The following is a 6,127-nucleotide window of genomic DNA, read 5'->3' as shown; positions in this document are numbered from 1 at the left end:
GAAGTGTTGGAAGAAACTGTTGACATGCGAAGGTTTATTCTAGGATCATATGGTGAAGGGAAATGCATTGAACAACTTAATGATATTAGCTTCCAACATCAATTTCGTATAAAAAAAATTGATGGGAAAACACTAATATGGGGCAAGAAATTTTCAACTACTACAGAATGGGCACCGTCATCAGGTTTGTAATTTTTGAAGTTCATCCCAGATCATCCAATATTTGCATCAAAAATATTGTTATTACAATCAGTTGGTGAAGTTCAGAATGCACGCAGACAGAATAGACATATAAATTATTCTGATTGCCTAGAAGAAATTAAAAAATGTATTAGATATACATATGAGTACTTTGACATTGCTGATTCAGTTTGGTGGGAGTCATTTTTCAATAATCAAAGTGATATCATTTCAACAACAACCAATGAAGATATACCTTTGAAAAATCCATTTATTTGGCCACAAAATGTGTCGAATGAACAAGAGGAAGTAAACATTGTTGAACAGCAACAAACTCAAGGTATTATTAATTCTTCACAGGCAATGGAAAGAGAGATGTATATTGGTTCCAGAAGATCTCGTGCACAATGTGAAGCCATGGAAGACCTTTATAGGGGTTCAGTACATGATATTAAGGAGGGTTGCATGATTGCAGTGCTAGCAGATGGAGATCCCAAAGGCTATCCATTTTGGGTTGCTAAAGTTATAAAGGTCTTTACAGAAAATGAGGATGTTACAGGTGTTGAAGTACATTGGTATGCCACAAATACACACCCATTCAATGGTGTGTATAAGCTAGATATGGTAGTTGACAAAAAAAATGGTGGAAAAAGAAAAAGAAAGGGTACGAATATAAATCGCCGCCGCACAGACATATTACAATTGGAGGATGTTGACATACTTGTTTATGACTTCAATTTAACAAAGAGAGGAACTCTTCGCTTCAAGACGACAGAGATTCTGAAAAGGTTGTTACCAGAAGGAATAGTGTTGACATGGGAGTCTGCTGAAACCAGTCGTAGATCTAGAAGACTTTTGAAACCTGGAATGTTGGGCATGCATGTGGACTCAGATGGGGCACTAGTTGATGAAAGAGAAGAATATGGAACATCTTCGTCAGCATCCAGTCACTCATCTGAAGATGTGAATTGTGATGGTGTGCAAGAAAATATGAGTGATTTTGAATAATTGTTTAAGACAGATTATATAACTGATGTATGCATCATATCTTCAAATAAAATTAATGTTTTCCATATGTTGTTAAATGAGAAGTTATGAAGCATTTTTATGTTGTTGGATTATGTCTTAAGTATGATAATTTTTATTGTTTAAATATCTACAATGCAATATCAAATTAGAGATATAATGTTTGTTTTATTCAGTATACAAATAAAGACTTTTGATTTCATTCAGTGATATAATTTGTTCATAATGTCATGGTTTTTTAATTTTATAGTTGAAAAAATTTCAATTTCTTTTGTATCTAGCATGGTGTGGTTGAAAACATGTTAAATTTATACTTAGGAAAGAAAAATGATATTCTACCAGAAACATTAATGTGTTTTTCCTTAAAAATTAACTTTGTTTGAGACATAAAAAATTGGTTTTATTAGCATTTTTTTAAAAGTTTGAAAATTGACCCTAAAAAAAAAAAACGTTATTCCAGTATCATCACTTTTTTTGAAGCTATATTTTGCACGAAAATTTCGTAGTAAATTTCGTAGTCACTGCCATTTTTAAAGCACGTTCAAAATTGACACCTAAAAAAAAAACATCGTTCCAGTATACACACTTTTCGTTTTTAGCACTGTTTTTGATGTTTTTTTGGGTTTTTTTGGCTAGAGTTCCCGTTTTGAGTTTATAGTTCCCGTTTCAATGTTTATATTGTTTTTCACATTTGGGTGCTGAAATTGGTCAGATTTTTATCAGGTTCTAATCTCTATGAAATTTGGTTCATTTGTTCAACTCCACATAGAGTATGACAATGATATCCCTCTAACTTCCCTTGGGGAAATTGATGAGAAATTTCTACCACCATCATCTATGCCACATGAGAGAAAAGCACAATATTGAAGGAAATGTAGGAAAAAAGAGGATTCTCAGAATTCATGTTTGGACGTCTCAAACACTGCTTGGAATATTTGGATTTCCTCATGATGAGAGGGTCATTGCTCCATTATATGCTCGACAAAGTGGCCAGAGTTAATTCACTAATGTTTTACATTTCCATGTTTTTCGGTTGGTTTTCTTGGAATGTGGAGGACCATGATTTGCATAGTTTGAACTATCTGCACATGGGTGCTTTCAAACGTTGGTATGTTGTGCCCGGAGATGTAACTCTTGCATTTGAAGAAGTGCTCAAACATGAAGGTTATGGCGGTCAGGTTAATCCAATAGGTACATGTCCTATATTTATTTTATAGTCATAGTTATTTTCTTAACGTTATTTATTTTCCGACTATAAATATCATATCATTTCCCATTACTTGAATTAATAAGATACCTCTCAAAATGTCACCCATGAATGGGGGCATTGATGCTATGGAGCTAGTATAACATGTCCAACATTAACCAGGGGAATTTTTGATAAGAATCTATGATAGCTTGTCCAACATTACATATGCTTTAAAGAGTGCAATAATTTTATATGATTTGCAACTTCTACTTTATTGTGCAAAGATCAGGGTGCTAAAATCACAAATCCATTCAAGGCATCTTGATTTCTAATAATAAATGCATTATTCCAAGCTCCTAAAGAGTAAATTTAATAGTAAATCTCTCTTGGGGAGAAGAACTTTCTTCAATCCATTCAATCCTCCTATCAATCTGCAAAGGGTTGTGAGTCTTATTATGTGCTTGATTATGTTCCATGTGCACATAATAGCATTCAAATGAGTGAAAAGTAGTGTTTAGATCTAGCATATGTGAGAAACATCTTGCAATTTTGCGTTTGAGGCTTGATGAGATCCATCCATCCAAAATTTGACTGGTTTGTAATCCCTAAAACTTTGCAACTAACCCAAACCTTATTCCGGTGCTAATGTGATAAAAAATTTTGTATCTTGTACGTCAGCATCATTATTAGAATATAGCACCCCTTCCTCTACGACACCCAGAAAGGAGTTTGTGATATTCTTATAACTATAGAACACCATCTACATCACCACATTAAAAAAGCCACATGCTATTTATTAATAAATATCCACATCAAAAATATCTCTTGCATGTCTTGATTTTTTCACCTGTAAGTAGTACTTGTATGATGCTTGAAATCTATAGAAGACCATGATTGGTGTGAAAGCTTTTCTTGGAAGAGAGTTGCATTTCTTGTTATCAACATTTCCCAAAGGACAAATATAGGTAGAGTGATGAGTTTTATTTACCTCCTCATCGTCCAACAAATATTGTAAATCTTTGTCAATAGTCTCCATTAAATGACCAAATTTCAGTTAAGAGGAGGAACAACTAGAATGTGATAATCCACAGAAACCTATTTCCAGAAGGTCTAACCTATCTTGAAATTCCATGAAACATGCCTTTTAGCTCATGTAACAACCATCTAAAAGCCTTGTATGCTGAAAGCTATCTGTTTTTCTATGCTAGGGTATTCTTGATCATTAGTCACCCAATAACCATGGCTTTAACAAAAGGGTTTCCCTGAAATATTTTAATTCACTTGATTTCATTGTCTTAGTCAAACCATCCTCTATTAACCATATTCAAATGTAAAATCAAGGAATGGGTCTTATCATAAGGTCCTTTGATCCTGTAATCAAAGAAGGATTTCTAGTTGGACTATTTCCAAACCTTCCAGATAGGCCCCATGGCATCTAGAATCATTTTTAGCCCTCTGTATCTTGCATTTCCATAAGATATGCTTAATTGCCTTTTCCTTTTAGCTCACGCCAACCATCCAAAATACTTGTATATTGAATTCCATATTTGTCTACTATGCCATTCTTGAGAATCAACAACCCTAACACCATGAATTTAAAGAAAGAGTACGCTTCCAGTTTCCTTGACATATTTGAATTCACTTGAGTTCCTTGCACTAGAAAGACCATCTTCTATTGAGACTATGTGCAAGTGAAAAACAAAGTTTGGATATTATTACAAAATTATTTGGTCATGCACTTAAAGAAGGATGTCATTTGGGACTATTTCCAATTTTTCTAAATAGGCCCCTTGGCATCTAGTCTTTTTTTGAAAAAACTATCATTAGAAATGATCTTATAGAGTGTATAAAATATTCATTGTCTTTTGCCTGGAGCTTTTGGAGATGACTACATTTTCTCAATAAGAACCAATTGCTTGAATCTTCAACATGTATAAGCCCATTTATGAAATCCTTTTTTGAATGTTTTTTTTCCTACAATGGAAGGGATTAAAACAATTTTCTATCTATTTGACAATAAGTTCCTAATTGACTTAACCAGATCCCAACCATTTCTAGCTTCCAAGACTGCAACTCCTTTCTTAGTATTAATGAACCTAATATACCAAAATCTTGTGTTCCACTTGTAATGATAGAACCAAAACAACCCTTTTATACCACCAATATGTATAACAGTCCGAATTTCCTTTCTCTTTAATTTTCCGTAAAAATAATTGATATTTGCAATGACAACCCTTTTGGGTACCTTGGATATTAAAGGAATTATCTTACAAATGCCACATTGGTTAGCTTCCTTCTCTATCTCAAAAATATATGAAATTGGGTCTGCATATCTATCCTCTATTTGATGGTACTCTAGTGCTAGTGGAAATGTCTTGAGTGATAACAACACCTCAACATTTCCCATCTTGTGAATCTAAAGATTTATCTATTTTGATTTATATTTCGGGATGCAACCCACAAGAAGAAGCAAAATACAAGTTCAAGTCGGTGTTACTTAGCTCAAACTTACTCTCACTACAAAGATTGTAATAGGGAATATCAATCTCATGATCAATGGCTTATCCTACTTCATTGTCATTCATTTATTCTACCTTGTAGCATGCCTATGTATAAAACATTCCTTTTGGTTCATATTTTTGGCCAGTCTCCATTTGACTATCTCCTCATCAACCGAAGATAAGGAAAAATAACAACAACAAAATGGAGGATTTTTTTCATTTACTTTTTTCGTTAAATATTCTATGAGACACCTTTTTCTCGACATTGAAACTTCATGTACACTTGATCATTTTCTCAATATTCCCTAACTCCTATTATTTTAATATAGAATCCTCCACCCTACAGTTCTTTCCTATTGTTAATTACCCGTTACATGCCTAATTCAGCCTCCTCTCACACTTATCAATAACACAACTTGGTGCTTTGTAACATGGGAAGGCATCAACAAAGTTTGACCTAAGTGATGTGAGAAGAGTGGTATCCTCAATGGGGATTGAGAAAGTGTCAAAGGGAGAGATATATCCTCTATATGAAAGAACACCCCATGCATTAGTGATGAATTTTGATGAGAAAAGTGTCCCATAATAAATACGGTCAAATTTTGGGTGTCCACATGATGTAATATTGTCGACAACTGACTAAATTTCCGCCTTTTGTGGATAGTTGTTTTGTAATCCAAAGAGACTTTCTTCAAGTTTTGTATGGGGTCCAAGATATGGAATCTTGTTAATGCCTCCATCTAATCATGGTCTCGAATATTTTTCCTTTTTTAGCATTCCAATCCACTTCACAGTCACCTACCAGACTTGATTGTTCTGCATTTTTCCACGTTGTATCCCATAGTTCTTGTTGTTCCCTGTCATAAACATTTCCAAGATAGTGAAAACTTATTGAATGAAGATGGTGAATGAGATTATGTGATAGTCTGTTTGCATACATAGACACCTAATCAATGGAGCTGCCCCCATTTACCTATCATCTTAGGTCAGAGATCTTTAATGAGGTGGTAAGCTGCCATTAAGGCTTTCCATACAATTTATCTCCTTGCCCAATTCCACCCTTTCTATTGGTTTTTAATCCATTTCTCTATATTGTCTGGATCTATGTAATGTTAAAATTCTTTGGTTGAATATTAAACTAATGTGTGAAACAATTGTAATGCTAAACTTCTCTGGTTCAATATTAAACTAATGTGTGAAACAATTGTAATGTTAAACTTCTCTAGTTGAA

This window comes from Pinus tabuliformis, chromosome 6, assembly GCF_031772625.1.
Source record: "Pinus tabuliformis cultivar Carrire ecotype Pingquan chromosome 6, CPIR1, whole genome shotgun sequence".
Classification (NCBI taxonomy): Eukaryota; Viridiplantae; Streptophyta; class Pinopsida; order Pinales; family Pinaceae; genus Pinus; species Pinus tabuliformis.
Note: the sequence above shows the minus strand (reverse complement) of the source record.